Source organism: Drosophila sulfurigaster, unplaced genomic scaffold (genome assembly GCF_023558435.1).
Source record: "Drosophila sulfurigaster albostrigata strain 15112-1811.04 unplaced genomic scaffold, ASM2355843v2 contig_182_pilon, whole genome shotgun sequence".
NCBI classification, from domain to species: domain Eukaryota; kingdom Metazoa; phylum Arthropoda; class Insecta; order Diptera; family Drosophilidae; genus Drosophila; species Drosophila sulfurigaster.
Genome location: NW_026909662.1, coordinates 45688 through 64360, shown reverse-complemented (window position 1 = coordinate 64360; position 18673 = coordinate 45688). Strand labels below are relative to the sequence as shown.

At 36.7% G+C, this 18673-nt stretch overlaps 2 long non-coding RNA genes across 2 annotated transcripts; both read left to right on the top strand.

Annotated features, from left to right (window-relative positions):
• Positions 1-260: 260 nt before the first annotated feature.
• LOC133849674 (uncharacterized) lies at positions 261-652 on the top strand. The gene is made up of 3 exons (XR_009895421.1): positions 261-305; positions 392-510; positions 569-652. It is a non-coding gene; the product is annotated as an uncharacterized LOC133849674 (long non-coding RNA).
• A 4446-nt stretch (positions 653-5098) lies between these two features.
• LOC133849678 (uncharacterized) lies at positions 5099-5935 on the top strand. The gene is made up of 3 exons (XR_009895423.1): positions 5099-5291; positions 5351-5424; positions 5507-5935. It is a non-coding gene; the product is annotated as an uncharacterized LOC133849678 (long non-coding RNA).
• The last annotated feature ends 12738 nt before the right edge of the window (positions 5936-18673 follow it).

Sequence of the window (18673 nt, the reverse complement as noted above, 5' to 3'; positions counted from 1 at the left end):
GATTTTGCATTAGTAATGACAGCGGCTCAGATGATGAATAGATTTAATATGAATAGAATTGGACCTAAAAAGGAACCGTTTGAAACGCCAGCCGTTATTTTTGCATCATTACTTTTAACTGTAAGGGAGCGTTACTGCTGTGTGGTTTATTACAACAGCAATTTTAACCGGTTCAACCTAGGAACTAGAGGTAACATTATGTTTACTTAACATGGCTACTATATAATGCTTCTTGGCTGCCCCGACAGTAATTTTTTATTTTTAAATCTACTAACTTATACATGGTCACACTTAAGCGAGCAAAAGTAAACAAATAAGACAAAAACATTGAAATTGCGTAGAAATACGTGAATTTCGTGAAAATATAAATAATTATAATGTTTAATTCCAGAACACGCATCCAGGACAGTTTTTGATTGTCATCAGGTAAGTATTGCAGATGTCCTTATAATCATCCAGTGCGGAAGTCGTCAGTGTTGTTGTCACCGATGATTGGCATGAGTTGTTACGGTTAGTATTGAGTATTGTGTATTGCATTGGAATTAAACTAATTTTTTATTATTATCAGAGTTGGGATTAGTTGGAATCGTGTTAAACTGTAGTTGTGAGGTGAGTACATCATACAGACACACACACAAACATTTATACTTATGCATGTACACAGAGTGAGCATTTGACCTCTATACATTTAGTAGCAGATAATAAACTAACAACCATGTTATTTTCTATTTTAGAGTGAGTGTCTGGATCACTCTTCTAATCGTTCATCTAAATGGATTGCTGCAATGTGTTTCTCGACGACAGCGATTCAGTGTGACCCTCCACATTGCTGCCATATGCTGCGTCTATTTGTTCAAGTGGGCCAAATAGTTTGATATCAGCAGCTTTTATGCCAGTGCACTATATTGCTTAAGGATCATGCACGCTCATTGTCGTGATTGAGGCCTAACAGGGAAGACTTTAATCATTGCTGTGGGATGATTGGTTTGAGTGCTGGCGTCCGCTCCCAATTGGCAACTCTTACAGTATCACAAGAGTACCGAATGAAATAGTACTGGCATCTTCCGTATCAGTGCGGCAACCGTGATGATGTTCATACAAGGGCACTGCCCTTGCAATGGCCTAACTGGGACGGCCTCCAACTTCCACTTCCGATGCATTGTTTGGGAGCTGGCATCTGCTCCAAATTTGACATTTGCAGCAAGTTGTATAGATTGATGAGATTTGGTAAATGGATTAATATTAGTTAATTACATTCAAATTTTCGTCTAGTCTTATTGAACATAACACCCATTGGGACGTGAACACTCTGTATCTGGGAGGTGAACACTGTATCATTCTGTACTGTAGTTGTTATTCTTGTTGTTGTGTTTAGAAGTGGCAGAGTTGTAGTAGAGCTTTGCTGCTAAATAGGTTGTGATACAGACAATCATAATCCGAATGAGACGACCAGAAGCCACCATAGATGACATGCCAAAAAAATGCCACTTGCGTCAACTTGCTGCAAATGTCAAATTTGGAGCAGATGCCAGCTCCCAAACAATGCATCGCAAGGGGAAGTTAGAGGCCTTCCCAGTTAGGCCATTGCAAGGGCAGTGCCCTTGTATGAACATCATCACGGTTGCCGCACTGATACGGAAGATGCCAGTACTATTTCATTCGGTACTCTTGTGATACTGTAAGAGTTGCCAATTGGGAGCGGACGCCAGCACTCAAACCAATCATCCCACAGCAATGATTAAAGTCTTCCCTGTTAGGCCTCAATCACGACAATGAGCGTGCATGATCCTTAAGCAATATAGTGCACTGGCATAAAAGCTGCTGATATCAAACTATTTGGCCCACTTGACCAAATAGACGCAGCATATGGCAGCAATATGGAGGGTCTCACTGAATCGCTGTCGTTGAGAAACACATTGCAGCAATCCATTTAGATGAACGATTAAAAGAGTGATCCAGACACTCACTCTAAAATAGAAAATAACATGGTTGTTAGTTTATAATCTGCTACTAAATGTATAGAGGTCAAATTCTCATTCTGTGTACATACATAAGTATAAATGTTTGTGTGTGTGTCTGTATGATGTACTCACCTCACAACTACAGTTTACCACGATTCCAACTCTGAAAAAATGATAAAAAATTAGTTTAATTCCAATGCAATACACAATACTCAATACTAACCGTAACAACTCATGCCAATCATCGGTGACAACAACACTGACGACTTCCGCACTGGATGATTATAAGGACATCTGCAATACTTACCTGATGACAATCAAAAACTGTCCTGGATGCGTGTTCTGGAATTAAACATTATAATTATTTATATTTTCACGAAATTCACGTATTTCTACGCAATTTCAATGTTTTTGTCTTATTTGTTTACTTTTGCTCGCTTAAGTGTGACCATGTATAAGTTAGTAGATTTAAACCAAAAATTACTGTCGGGGCAGCCAAGAAGCATTATATAGTAGCCATGTTAAGTAAACATAATGTTACCTCTAGTTCCTAGGTTGAACCGGTTAAAATTGCTGTTGTAATAAACCACACAGCAGTAACGCTCCCTTACAGGTAAAAGTAATGATGCAAAAATAACGGCTGGCGTTTCAAACGGTTCCTTTTTAGGTCCAATTCTATTCATATTAAATCTATTCATCATCTGAGCCGCTGTCATTACTAACGCAAAATCGGCAATACCTGGAGCTGAACGAAAAGAGCATTTGCGGATGTCGCCGTAATAATGTGTACTGCTGACCACCCTTGCAATTATTTGAATCCAGCAGAATTTTCATCACGTTGTCAAATGATCATCAGCTCATGTTTTGTATACGCTGAGAAACCTGAATGAGAGAGGCATTATAATTTGAAGAAGATGAATTGGCCAATAAATAAAAACTCACTTATCTATCTATCGATCGAATAGAACTCAGCCGTATGCTTTCACTTGCCACATGTGTAATTCGACTATGTATTAAAATAAGTGCAAGAGTAATTGTATTGAGGTGACTCATATGTCATAATAGGCGTCTTGCAATGGATTACAAAATGCTGCTGATGGCTCGATCAGTTCCTTGTGTTTCTTGGCTGCACTCACCTCAAATGCACAGCTCTTTCGGGTGCGTAAGCTGCAAAATAAAATATTCAGATGAATATTGAAAGGATTGAGGTATATTAGAAATTCAACTAAAAGAGAGTCTTATCTGATTAAAACATCTCAAGAGGCTTTCCTGCAGCCTAAGAGGAATTTGAAGGGACCAAATATAATGAAGAGCGAGCACATTAAGAAACAACCTAATCGGCTATGAAAAGAAAGCAATTAATGTTGTCATATACTAAGACAATTTCATATGACATCCAATCGACATCAAAGTCTATAGATCAGGCAAGCGAGAAATAAAGCTGATCGATTCCCTGTTCCTGAAATTAATACATAATATATTATGTTATTGATTTCGGAATTCATTAACCCCAATTTGCTACATTATGTTTTAAATATTGCTCAACACATGTTTTAAATATTGTTCAACTATCGTTTAAGTGTGGTAAAATACCTGTGAAAATAATCGATATTGTGCAATCGAAAGCAGTCTCTGTTAACCTTATGTATGTACATATGTTAACCGTGTTCGGCTGTAATTCAATTTTATCTGTTGCTGTCTAGTAATATGATTAAATTGAAATTATTTGAATAATATAGACAATTAAAGAGCAAATTGTGTATACAAAAAAGAATTAGATTTTCATTAAAGTGTTTATTCAATATATATATGTATATGTAGATGGGTGAACAGTAAACAGTCTTGTAGAAAATGATTAACATTAAAGAGTGTATCTTCTCGGTTGGCTATTATTTCTGCTAATAGCTCAACAATTGTATGGTTAAGCAAAGGAAAGAAAACAACACTAGGGGAAAAAAACATAAAATAATCAAGAAGCCATCAACCAACAAAGGATACAGCTGCAAATATTAGTGCAGCAGTGACAAACGAAGGTAAGCAATACAATGATGTGCCATATTCCGCAGCATTGGAAAAGGTTTTAGTAATGAAAACGCTAGACTCGACCACTGAGACTTTAAAGACCCCAATTATTGAAAATACTAAATAAAACGAACATAAAACAGCACAATTGCACGAAATTATATATCACTGAAAAGGAAATGCATTGTCAAGTAGGAACCTCAGCAAGACCCAGTTATCTCTTACTCAGCATTATAAACAATATCTCTCAAAAGTGGTTTTGCCAATTGTATCAGAAAAAACGTAGATTACAATTCTCATTCCCCTAACAGAATATCTGAATGAAACATCATATAAATAAATCACAAATAATAGCTTAGCAACGATACAATAACGTTAAGCAAATACCAATGAGAACAGAGGAGTCAACACATCATGTTAAAATCCTTCCGTTATTCGTCACAATGGTGCCGACAATCATGACAATGCTGCCTGAAAGCATATAATGTTATATGAACTATGTTAAACGAGTATGAAATCCAACTACTCACACATCAGAGACGAAGCAAGAATGCACTTGAAGAGGATGGTAACAAATTATTTGTTAATAAAATTCATGCATATGTACAAAGTAAATCATTAATGACATCAAACAGACAGGTAACTCTAGTTTGTAGAAATTCTGGTAGTAACAATGACTCTCTGACGACACTCTAATCAGCAGTAAAACAATATCAGCAGGAGGAAAGCAATTACAGAATTGATAGTCTTAAAGCAAGCATGACTTGACACTTTAATTAAATTGAAAACAAATAAGTTCATATTGCTTGCTATTGTTGCACCACTTGCATCTTTGCCACTTTATGCAACTTAAGACTCATTGTTTTTGTTGTTGTTCAACTTTTTTGCTGAAATAGACAATTGTTTGTCCGAGTGCATGAATTGCATTAAGAAAAACACACTTTTAGTTAAATTGATAGTACTGCTGCCGGTTTAACCTAGGAACTAGAGTTAACATTATGTTTACTTAACATGGCTAGTATATAATGCTTCTTGACTGTCCCGACAGTAATTTTTGGTATAAATCTACTAACTTGTACATGGTCACACTTAAGCGAGCAAAGATAAACAAATAAGACCAAAACATTGAATTTGCGTAGAAATACGTGAATTTCGTGAAAATATAAATAATTATAATGTTTAATTCCAGAACACGCATCCAGGACAGTTTATGATTGCCTTCAGGTAAGTATTGCAGATGTCCTTATAATCATCCAGTGTGGAAGTCGTCAGTGTTGTTGTCACCGATGATTGGCAGGAGTTGTTACGGTTAGTATTGAGTATTGTGTATTGCATTGGAATTAAACTAATTTTTTATCATTTTTCAGAGTTGGAATCGTGTTAAACTGTAGTTGTGAGGTGAGTACATCATACAGACACACACACAAACATTTATACTTATGTATGTACACAGAATGAGAATTTGACCTCTATACATTTAGTAGCAGATTATAAACTAACAACCATGTTATTTTCTATTTTAGAGTGAGTGTCTGGATCACTCTTTTAATCGTTCATCTAAATGGATTGCTGCAATGTGTTTCTCAACGACAGCGATTCAGTGAGACCCTCCATATTGCTGCCATATGCTGCGTCTATTTGGTCAAGTGGGCCAAATAGTTTGATATCAGCAGCTTTTATGCCAGTGCACTATATTGCTTAAGGATCATGCACGCTCATTGTCGTGATTGAGGCCTAACAGGGAAGACTTCAATCATTGCTGTGTGATGATTGGTTTGAGTGCTGGCGTCCGCTTCCAATTGGCAACTCTTACAGTATCACAAGAGTACCGAATGAAATAGTACTGGCATCTTCCGTATCAGTGCGGCAACCGTGATGATGTTTATACACGGGCACGGCCCTTGCAATGGCCTAACTGGGAAGGCCTCTAACTTCCCCTTGCGATGCATTGTTTGGGAGCTGGCATCTGCTCCAAATTTGACATTTGCAGCAAGTTGACGCAAGTGGCATTTTTTTGGCATGTCATCTATGGTGGCTTCTGGTCGTCTCATTCGGATTATGATTGTCTGTATCACAACCTATTTAGCAGCAAAGCTCTACTACAACTCTGCCACTTCTAAACACAACAACAAGAATAACAACTACAGTACAGAATGATACAGTGTTCACCTCCCAGATACAGAGTGTTCACGTCCCAATGGGTGTTATGTTCAATAAGACTAGACGAAAATTTGAATGTAATTAACTAATATTAATCCATTTACCAAATCTCATCAATCTATACAACTTGCTGCAAATGTCAAATTTGGAGCAGATGCCAACTCCCAAACAATGCATCGCAAGTGGAAGTTGGAGGCCGTCCCAGTTAGGCCATTGCAAGGGCAGTGCCCTTGTATGAACATCATCACGGTTGCCGCACTGATACGGAAGATGCCAGTACTATTTCATTCGGTACTCTTGTGATACTGTAAGAGTTGCCAATTGGGAGCGGACGCCAGCACTCAAACCAATCATCCCACAGCAATGATTAAAGTCTTCCCTGTTAGGCCTCAATCACGACAATGAGCGTGCATGATCCTTAAGCAATATAGTGCACTGGCATAAAGCTGCTGATATCAAACTATTTGGCCCACTTGACCAAATAGACGCAGCATATGGCAGCAATATGGAGGGTCACACTGAATCGCTGTCGTCGAGAAACACATTGCAGCAATCCATTTAGATGAACGATTAGAAGAGTGATCCAGACACTCACTCTAAAATAGAAAATAACATGGTTGTTAGTTTATTATCTGCTACTAAATGTATAGAGGTCAAATTCTCACTCTGTCTACATGCATAAGTATAAATGTTTGTGTGTGTGTCTGTATGATGTACTCACCTCACAACTACAGTTTAACACGATTCCAACTAATCCCAACTCTGATAATAATAAAAAAATAGTTTAATTCCAATGCAATACACAATACTCAATACTAACCGTAACAACTCATGCCAATCATCGGTGACAACAACACTGACGACTTCCGCACTGGATGATTATAAGGACATCTGCAATACTTACCTGATGACAATCAAAAACTGTCCTGGATGCGTGTTCTGGAATTAAACATTATAATTATTTATATTTTCACGAAATTCACGTATTTCTACGCAATTTCAATGTTTTTGTCTTATTTGTTTATCTTTGCTCGCTTAAGTGTGACCATGTATAGATTTAAACCAAAAATTACTGTCGGGGCAGCCAAGAAGCATTATATACTAGCCATGTTAAGTAAACATGTTACCTCTAGTTCCTAGGTTGAACCGGTTAAAATTGCTGTTGTAATAAACCACACAGCAGTAACGCTCCCTTACAGTTAAAAGTAATGATGCAAAAATAACGGCTGGCGTTTCAAACGGTTCCTTTTAGGTCCAATTCTATTCATATTAAATCTATTCATCATCTGAGCCGCTGTCATTACTAACGCAAAATCGGCAATACCTGGAGCTGAACGAAAAGAGCATTTGCGGATGTCACCGTAATAATGTGTACTGCTGACCACCCTTGCAATTATTTGAATCCAGCAGAATTTTCATCACGTTGTCAAATGATCATCAGCTCATGTTTTGTATACGCTGAGAAACCTGAATGAGAGAGGCATTATAATTTGAAGAAGATGAATTGGCCAATAAATAAAAACTCACTTATCTATCTATCGATCGAATAGAACTCAGCCGTATGCTTTCACTTGCCACATGTGTAATTCGACTATGTATTAAAATAAGTGCAAGAGCAATTGTATTGGGGTGACTCATATGTCATAATAGGCGTCTTGCAATGGATTACAAAATGCTGCTGATGGCTCGATCAGTTCCTTGTGTTTCTTGGCTGCACTCACCTCAAATGCACAGCTCTTTCGGGTGCGTAAGCTGCAAAATAAAATATTCAGATGAATATTGAAAGGATTGAGGTATATTAGAAATTCAACTAAAAGAGAGTCTTATCTGATTAAAACATCTCAAGAGGCTTTCCTGCAGCCAAGAGGAATTTGAAGGGACCAAATATAATGAAGAGCGAGTACATCAAGAAACAACCTAATCGGCTATGAAAAGAAAGCAATTAATGTTGTCATATACTAAGACAATTTCATATGACATCCAATCTACTTCAAAGTCTATAGATCAGGCAAGCGAGAAACAAAGCTGATCGATTCCCTGTTCCTGCAATTAATATATAATATATAATGTTATTGATTTCGGAATTCATTAACCCCAATTTGCTACATTATGTTTTAAATATTGTTCAACACATGTTTTAAATATTGTTCAACTATCGTTTAAGTGTGGTAAAATACCTGTGAAAATAATCGATATTGTGCAATCGAAAGCAGTCTCTGTTAACCTTATGTATGTACATATGTTAACCGTGTTCGGCTGTAATTCAATTTTATCTGTTGCTGTCTAGTAATATGATTAAATTGAAATTATTTGAATAATATAGACAATTAAAGAGCAAATTGTGTATACAAAAAAGAATTAGATTTTCATTAAAGTGTTTATTCAATATATATATGTATATGTAGATGGGTGAACAGTAAACAGTCTTGTAGAAAATGATTAACATTAAAGAGTGTATCTTCTCGGTTGGCAATTATTTCTGCTAATAGCTCAACAATTGTGTGGCTAAGCAAAGGAAAGAAAACAACACTAGGGGAAAAAAAACATAAAATAATCAAGAAGCCATCAACCAACAAAGGATACAGCTGCAAATATTAGTGCAGCAGTGACAAACGAAGGTAAGCAATACAATGTTCATTTCCGCAGCATAAAAGGTTTTAGTAATGAGTTCATTGCGCAACTATCTCAAACGCACTCAGACAAATCCGACAAGCCATTTGGTAGCTCACCCATGAGTAACCTAGACTCGACCACTGAGACTTTAAAGACCACAATTATTGAAAATACTAAATAAAACGAACACTGAAAAGGAAATGCATTGTCAAGTAGGAACCTCAGCAAGACCCAGTTATCTCTTACTCAGCATTATAAACAATATCTCTCAAAAGTGGTTTTGCCAATTGTATCAGAAAAAACGTAGATTACAATTCTCATTCCCCTAACAGAATATCTGAATGAAACATCATATAAATAAATCACAAATAATAGCTTAGCAACGATACAATAACGTTAAGCAAATACCAATGAGAACAGAGGAGTCAACACATCATGTTAAAATCCTTCCGTTATTCGTCACAATGGTGCCGACAATCATGACAATGCTGCCTGAAAGCATATAATGTTATATGAACTATGTTAAACGAGTATGAAATCCAACTACTCACACATCAGAGACGAAGCAAGAATGCACTTGAAGAGGATGGTAACAAATTATTTGTTAATAAAATTCATGCATATGTACAAAGTAAATCATTAATGACATCAAACAGACAGGTAACTCTAGTTTGTAGAAATTCTGGTAGTAACAATGACTCTCTGACGACACTCTAATCAGCAGTAAAACAATATCAGCAGGAGGAAAGCAATTACAGAATTGATAGTCTTAAAGCAAGCATGACTTGACACTTTAATTAAATTGAAAACAAATAAGTTCATATTGCTTGCTATTGTTGCACCACTTGCATCTTTGCCACTTTATGCAACTTAAGACTCATTGTTTTTGTTGTTGTTCAACTTTTTTGCTGAAATAGACAATTGTTTGTCCGAGTGCATGAATTGCATTAAGAAAAACACACTTTTAGTTAAATTGATAGTACTGCTGCCGGTTTAACCTAGGAACTAGAGTTAACATTATGTTTACTTAACATGGCTAGTATATAATGCTTCTTGACTGTCCCGACAGTAATTTTTGGTATAAATCTACTAACTTGTACATGGTCACACTTAAGCGAGCAAAGATAAACAAATAAGACCAAAACATTGAATTTGCGTAGAAATACGTGAATTTCGTGAAAATATAAATAATTATAATGTTTAATTCCAGAACACGCATCCAGGACAGTTTATGATTGCCTTCAGGTAAGTATTGCAGATGTCCTTATAATCATCCAGTGTGGAAGTCGTCAGTGTTGTTGTCACCGATGATTGGCAGGAGTTGTTACGGTTAGTATTGAGTATTGTGTATTGCATTGGAATTAAACTAATTTTTATCATTTTCAGAGTTGGAATCGTGTTAAACTGTAGTTGTGAGGTGAGTACATCATACAGACACACACACAAACATTTATACTTATGTATGTACACAGAGTGAGAATTTGACCTCTATACATTTAGTAGCAGATTATAAACTAACAACCATGTTATTTTCTATTTTAGAGTGAGTGTCTGGATCACTCTTTTAATCGTTCATCTAAATGGATTGCTGCAATGTGTTTCTAAACAGCGATTCAGTGAGACCCTCCATATTGCTGCCATATGCTCGTCTATTTGGTCAAGTGGGCCAAATAGTTTGATATCAGCAGCTTTTATGCCAGTGCACTATATTGCTTAAGGATCATGCACGCTCATTGTCGTGATTGAGGCCTAACAGGGAAGACTTCAATCATTGCTGTGTGATGATTGGTTTGAGTGCTGGCGTCCGCTTCCAATTGGCAACTCTTACAGTATCACAAGAGTACCGAATGAAATAGTACTGGCATCTTCCGTATCAGTGCGGCAACCGTGATGATGTTTATACACGGGCACGGCCCTTGCAATGGCCTAACTGGGAAGGCCTCTAACTTCCCCTTGCGATGCATTGTTTGGGAGCTGGCATCTGCTCCAAATTTGACATTTGCAGCAAGTTGACGCAAGTGGCATTTTTTTGGCATGTCATCTATGGTGGCTTCTGGTCGTCTCATTCGGATTATGATTGTCTGTATCACAACCTATTTAGCAGCAAAGCTCTACTACAACTCTGCCACTTCTAAACACAACAACAAGAATAACAACTACAGTACAGAGTGATACAGTGTTCACCTCCCAGATACAGAGTGTTCACGTCCCAATGGGTGTTATGTTCAATAAGACTAGACGAAAATTTGAATGTAATTAACTAATATTAATCCATTTACCAAATCTCATCAATCTATACAACTTGCTGCAAATGTCAAATTTGGAGCAGATGCCAGCTCCCAAACAATGCATCGCAAGTGGAAGTTGGAGGCCGTCCCAGTTAGGCCATTGCAAGGGCAGTGCCCTTGTATGAACATCATCACGGTTGCCGCACTGATACGGAAGATGCCAGTACTATTTCATTCGGTACTCTTGTGATACTGTAAGAGTTGCCAATTGGGAGCGGACGCCAGCACTCAAACCAATCATCCCACAGCAATGATTAAAGTCTTCCCTGTTAGGCCTCAATCACGACAATGAGCGTGCATGATCCTTAAGCAATATAGTGCACTGGCATAAAAGCTGCTGATATCAAACTATTTGGCCCACTTGACCAAATAGACGCAGCATATGGCAGCAATATGGAGGGTCACACTGAATCGCTGTCGTCGAGAAACACATTGCAGCAATCCATTTAGATGAACGATTAGAAGAGTGATCCAGACACTCACTCTAAAATAGAAAATAACATGGTTGTTAGTTTATTATCTGCTACTAAATGTATAGAGGTCAAATTCTCACTCTGTCTACATGCATAAGTATAAATGTTTGTGTGTGTGTCTGTATGATGTACTCACCTCACAACTACAGTTTAACACGATTCCAACTAATCCCAACTCTGATAATAATAAAAAAATAGTTTAATTCCAATGCAATACACAATACTCAATACTAACCGTAACAACTCATGCCAATCATCGGTGACAACAACACTGACGACTTCCGCACTGGATGATTATAAGGACATCTGCAATACTTACCTGATGACAATCAAAAACTGTCCTGGATGCGTGTTCTGGAATTAAACATTATAATTATTTATATTTTCACGAAATTCACGTATTTCTACGCAATTTCAATGTTTTTGTCTTATTTGTTTATCTTTGCTCGCTTAAGTGTGACCATGTATAAATTAGTAGATTTAAACCAAAAATTACTGTCGGGGCAGCCAAGAAGCATTATATACTAGCCATGTTAAGTAAACATGTTACCTCTAGTTCCTAGGTTGAACCGGTTAAAATTGCTGTTGTAATAAACCACACAGCAGTAACGCTCCCTTACAGTTAAAAGTAATGATGCAAAAATAACGGCTGGCGTTTCAAACGGTTCCTTTTAGGTCCAATTCTATTCATATTAAATCTATTCATCATCTGAGCCGCTGTCATTACTAACGCAAAATCGGCAATACCTGGAGCTGAACGAAAAGAGCATTTGCGGATGTCACCGTAATAATGTGTACTGCTGACCACCCTTGCAATTATTTGAATCCAGCAGAATTTTCATCACGTTGTCAAATGATCATCAGCTCATGTTTTGTATACGCTGAGAAACCTGAATGAGAGAGGCATTATAATTTGAAGAAGATGAATTGGCCAATAAATAAAAACTCACTTATCTATCTATCGATCGAATAGAACTCAGCCGTATGCTTTCACTTGCCACATGTGTAATTCGACTATGTATTAAAATAAGTGCAAGAGCAATTGTATTGGGGTGACTCATATGTCATAATAGGCGTCTTGCAATGGATTACAAAATGCTGCTGATGGCTCGATCAGTTCCTTGTGTTTCTTGGCTGCACTCACCTCAAATGCACAGCTCTTTCGGGTGCGTAAGCTGCAAAATAAAATATTCAGATGAATATTGAAAGGATTGAGGTATATTAGAAATTCAACTAAAAGAGAGTCTTATCTGATTAAAACATCTCAAGAGGCTTTCCTGCAGCCAAGAGGAATTTGAAGGACCAAATATAATGAAGAGCGAGTACATCAAGAAACAACCTAATCGGCTATGAAAAAGAAAGCAATTAATGTTGTCATATACTAAGACAATTTCATATGACATCCAATCTACTTCAAAGTCTATAGATCAGGCAAGCGAGAAACAAAGCTGATCGATTCCCTGTTCCTGCAATTAATATATAATATATAATGTTATTGATTTCGGAATTCATTAACCCCAATTTGCTACATTATGTTTTAAATATTGTTCAACACATGTTTTAAATATTGTTCAACTATCGTTTAAGTGTGGTAAAATACCTGTGAAAATAATCGATATTGTGCAATCGAAAGCAGTCTCTGTTAACCTTATGTATGTACATATGTTAACCGTGTTCGGCTGTAATTCAATTTTATCTGTTGCTGTCTAGTAATATGATTAAATTGAAATTATTTGAATAATATAGACAATTAAAGAGCAAATTGTGTATACAAAAAAGAATTAGATTTTCATTAAAGTGTTTATTCAATATATATATGTATATGTAGATGGGTGAACAGTAAACAGTCTTGTAGAAAATGATTAACATTAAAGAGTGTATCTTCTCGGTTGGCTATTATTTCTGCTAATAGCTCAACAATTGTGTGGCTAAGCAAAGGAAAGAAAACAACACTAGGGGAAAAAAAACATAAAATAATCAAGAAGCCATCAACCAACAAAGGATACAGCTGCAAATATTAGTGCAGCAGTGACAAACGAAGGTAAGCAATACAATGATGTGCCATATTCCGCAGCATTGGAAAAGGTTTTTAGTAATGAGTTCATTGTATCGCAACTATCTCAAACGCACTCAGACAAATCCGACAAGCCATTTGGTAGCTCACCCATGAGTAACCTAGACTCGACCACTGAGACTTTAAAGACCACAATTATTGAAAATACTAAATAAAACGAACATAAAACAGCACAATTGCACGAAATTATACATCACTGAAAAGGAAATGCATTGTCAAGTAGGAACCTCAGCAAGACCCAGTTATCTCTTACTCAGCATTATAAACAATATCTCTCAAAAGTGGTTTTGCCAATTGTATCAGAAAAAACGTAGATTACAATTCTCATTCCCCTAACAGAATATCTGAATGAAACATCATATAAATAAATCACAAATAATAGCTTAGCAACGATACAATAACGTTAAGCAAATACCAATGAGAACAGAGGAGTCAACACATCATGTTAAAATCCTTCCGTTATTCGTCACAATGGTGCCGACAATCATGACAATGCTGCCTGAAAGCATATAATGTTATATGAACTATGTTAAACGAGTATGAAATCCAACTACTCACACATCAGAGACGAAGCAAGAATGCACTTGAAGAGGATGGTAACAAATTATTTGTTAATAAAATTCATGCATATGTACAAAGTAAATCATTAATGACATCAAACAGACAGGTAACTCTAGTTTGTAGAAATTCTGGTAGTAACAATGACTCTCTGACGACACTCTAATCAGCAGTAAAACAATATCAGCAGGAGGAAAGCAATTACAGAATTGATAGTCTTAAAGCAAGCATGACTTGACACTTTAATTAAATTGAAAACAAATAAGTTCATATTGCTTGCTATTGTTGCACCACTTGCATCTTTGCCACTTTATGCAACTTAAGACTCATTGTTTTTGTTGTTGTTCAACTTTTTTGCTGAAATAGACAATTGTTTGTCCGAGTGCATGAATTGCATTAAGAAAAACACACTTTTAGTTAAATTGATAGTACTGCTGCCGGTTTAACCTAGGAACTAGAGTTAACATTATGTTTACTTAACATGGCTAGTATATAATGCTTCTTGACTGTCCCGACAGTAATTTTTGGTATAAATCTACTAACTTGTACATGGTCACACTTAAGCGAGCAAAGATAAACAAATAAGACCAAAACATTGAATTTGCGTAGAAATACGTGAATTTCGTGAAAATATAAATAATTATAATGTTTAATTCCAGAACACGCATCCAGGACAGTTTATGATTGCCTTCAGGTAAGTATTGCAGATGTCCTTATAATCATCAGTGTGGAAGTCGTCAGTGTTGTTGTCACCGATGATTGGCAGGAGTTGTTACGGTTAGTATTGAGTATTGTGTATTGCATTGGAATTAAACTAATTTTTTATCATTTTTCAGAGTTGGAATCGTGTTAAACTGTAGTTGTGAGGTGAGTACATCATACAGACACACACACAAACATTTATACTTATGTATGTACACAGAGTGAGAATTTGACCTCTATACATTTAGTAGCAGATTATAAACTAACAACCATGTTATTTTCTATTTTAGAGTGAGTGTCTGGATCACTCTTTTAATCGTTCATCTAAATGGATTGCTGCAATGTGTTTCTCAACGACAGCGATTCAGTGAGACCCTCCATATTGCTGCCATATGCTGCGTCTATTTGGTCAAGTGGGCCAAATAGTTTGATATCAGCAGCTTTTATGCCAGTGCACTATATTGCTTAAGGATCATGCACGCTCATTGTCGTGATTGAGGCCTAACAGGGAAGACTTCAATCATTGCTGTGTGATGATTGGTTTGAGTGCTGGCGTCCGCTTCCAATTGGCAACTCTTACAGTATCACAAGAGTACCGAATGAAATAGTACTGGCATCTTCCGTATCAGTGCGGCAACCGTGATGATGTTTATACACGGGCACGGCCCTTGCAATGGCCTAACTGGGAAGGCCTCTAACTTCCACTTGCGATGCATTGTTTGGGAGCTGGCATCTGCTCCAAATTTGACATTTGCAGCAAGTTGACGCAAGTGGCATTTTTTTGGCATGTCATCTATGGTGGCTTCTGGTCGTCTCATTCGGATTATGATTGTCTGTATCACAACCTATTTAGCAGCAAAGCTCTACTACAACTCTGTCACTTCTAAACACAACAACAAGAATAACAACTACAGTACAGAGTGATACAGTGTTCACCTCCCAGATACAGAGTGTTCACGTCCCAATGGGTGTTATGTTCAATAAGACTAGACGAAAATTTGAATGTAATTAACTAATATTAATCCATTTACCAAATCTCATCAATCTATACAACTTGCTGCAAATGTCAAATTTGGAGCAGATGCCAGCTCCCAAACAATGCATCGCAAGTGGAAGTTGGAGGCCGTCCCAGTTAGGCCATTGCAAGGGCAGTGCCCTTGTATGAACATCATCACGGTTGCCGCACTGATACGGAAGATGCCAGTACTATTTCATTCGGTACTCTTGTGATACTGTAAGAGTTGCCAATTGGGAGCGGACGCCAGCACTCAAACCAATCATCCCACAGCAATGATTAAAGTCTTCCCTGTTAGGCCTCAATCACGACAATGAGCGTGCATGATCCTTAAGCAATATAGTGCACTGGCATAAAGCTGCTGATATCAAACTATTTGGCCCACTTGACCAAATAGACGCAGCATATGGCAGCAATATGGAGGGTCACACTGAATCGCTGTCGTCGAGAAACACATTGCAGCAATCCATTTAGATGAACGATTAGAAGAGTGATCCAGACACTCACTCTAAAATAGAAAATAACATGGTTGTTAGTTTATTATCTGCTACTAAATGTATAGAGGTCAAATTCTCACTCTGTCTACATGCATAAGTATAAATGTTTGTGTGTGTGTCTGTATGATGTACTCACCTCACAACTACAGTTTAACACGATTCCAACTAATCCCAACTCTGATAATAATAAAAAAATAGTTTAATTCCAATGCAATACACAATACTCAATACTAACCGTAACAACTCATGCCAATCATCGGTGACAACAACACTGACGACTTCCGCACTGGATGATTATAAGGACATCTGCAATACTTACCTGATGACAATCAAAAACTGTCCTGGATGCGTGTTCTGGAATTAAACATTATAATTATTTATATTTTCACGAAATTCACGTATTTCTACGCAATTTCAATGTTTTTGTCTTATTTGTTTATCTTTGCTCGCTTAAGTGTGACCATGTATAAGTTAGTAGATTTAAACCAAAAATTACTGTCGGGGCAGCCAAGAAGCATTATATACTAGCCATGTTAAGTAAACAAAATGTTACCTCTAGTTCCTAGGTTGAACCGGTTAAAATTGCTGTTGTAATAAACCACACAGCAGTAACGCTCCCTTACAGTTAAAAGTAATGATGCAAAAATAACGGCTGGCGTTTCAAACGGTTCCTTTTAGGTCCAATTCTATTCATATTAAATCTATTCATCATCTGAGCCGCTGTCATTACTAACGCAAAATCGGCAATACCTGGAGCTGAACGAAAAGAGCATTTGCGGATGTCACCGTAATAATGTGTACTGCTGACCACCCTTGCAATTATTTGAATCCAGCAGAATTTTCATCACGTTGTCAAATGATCATCAGCTCATGTTTTGTATACGCTGAGAAACCTGAATGAGAGAGGCATTATAATTTGAAGAAGATGAATTGGCCAATAAATAAAAACTCACTTATCTATCTATCGATCGAATAGAACTCAGCCGTATGCTTTCACTTGCCACATGTGTAATTCGACTATGTATTAAAATAAGTGCAAGAGCAATTGTATTGGGGTGACTCATATGTCATAATAGGCGTCTTGCAATGGATTACAAAATGCTGCTGATGGCTCGATCAGTTCCTTGTGTTTCTTGGCTGCACTCACCTCAAATGCACAGCTCTTTCGGGTGCGTAAGCTGCAAAATAAAATATTCAGATGAATATTGAAAGGATTGAGGTATATTAGAAATTCAACTAAAAGAGAGTCTTATCTGATTAAAACATCTCAAGAGGCTTTCCTGCAGCCAAGAGGAATTTGAAGGGACCAAATATAATGAAGAGCGAGTACATCAAGAAACAACCTAATCGGCTATGAAAAAGAAAGCAATTAATGTTGTCATATACTAAGACAATTTCATATGACATCCAATCGACATCAAAGTCTATAGATCAGGCAAGCGAGAAACAAAGCTGATCGATTCCCTGTTCCTGCAATTAATATATAATATATAATGTTATTGATTTCGGAATTCATTAACCCCAATTTGCTACATTATGTTTTAAATATTGTTCAACACATGTTTTAAATATTGTTCAACTATCGTTTAAGTGTGGTAAAATACCTGTGAAAATAATCGATATTGTGCAATCGAAAGCAGTCTCTGTTAACCTTATGTATGTACATATGTTAACCGTGTTCGGCTGTAATTCAATTTTATCTGTTGCTGTCTAGTAATATGATTAAATTGAAATTATTTGAATAATATAGACAATTAAAGAGCAAATTGTGTATACAAAAAAGAATTAGATTTTCATTAAAGTGTTTATTCAATATATATATGTATATGTAGATGGGTGAACAGTAAACAGTCTTGTAGAAAATGATTAACATTAAAGAGTGTATCTTCTCGGTTGGCTATTATTTCTGCTAATAGCTCAACAATTGTGTGGCTAAGCAAAGGAAAGAAAACAACACTAGGGAAAAAACATAAAATAATCAAGAAGCCATCAACCAACAAAGGATACAGCTGCAAATATTAGTGCAGCAGTGACAAACGAAGGTAAGCAATACAATGATGTGCCATATTCCGCAGCATTGGAAAAGGAAAACCTAGACTCGACCACTGAGACTTTAAAGACCCCAATTATTGAAAATACTAAATATAAACGAACATAAAACAGCACAATTGCACGAAATTATATATCACTGAAAAGGAAATGCATTGTCAAGTAGGAACCTCAGCAAGACCCAGTTATCTCTTACTCAGCATTATAAACAATATCTCTCAAAAGTGGTTTTGCCAATTGTATCAGAAAAAACGTAGATTA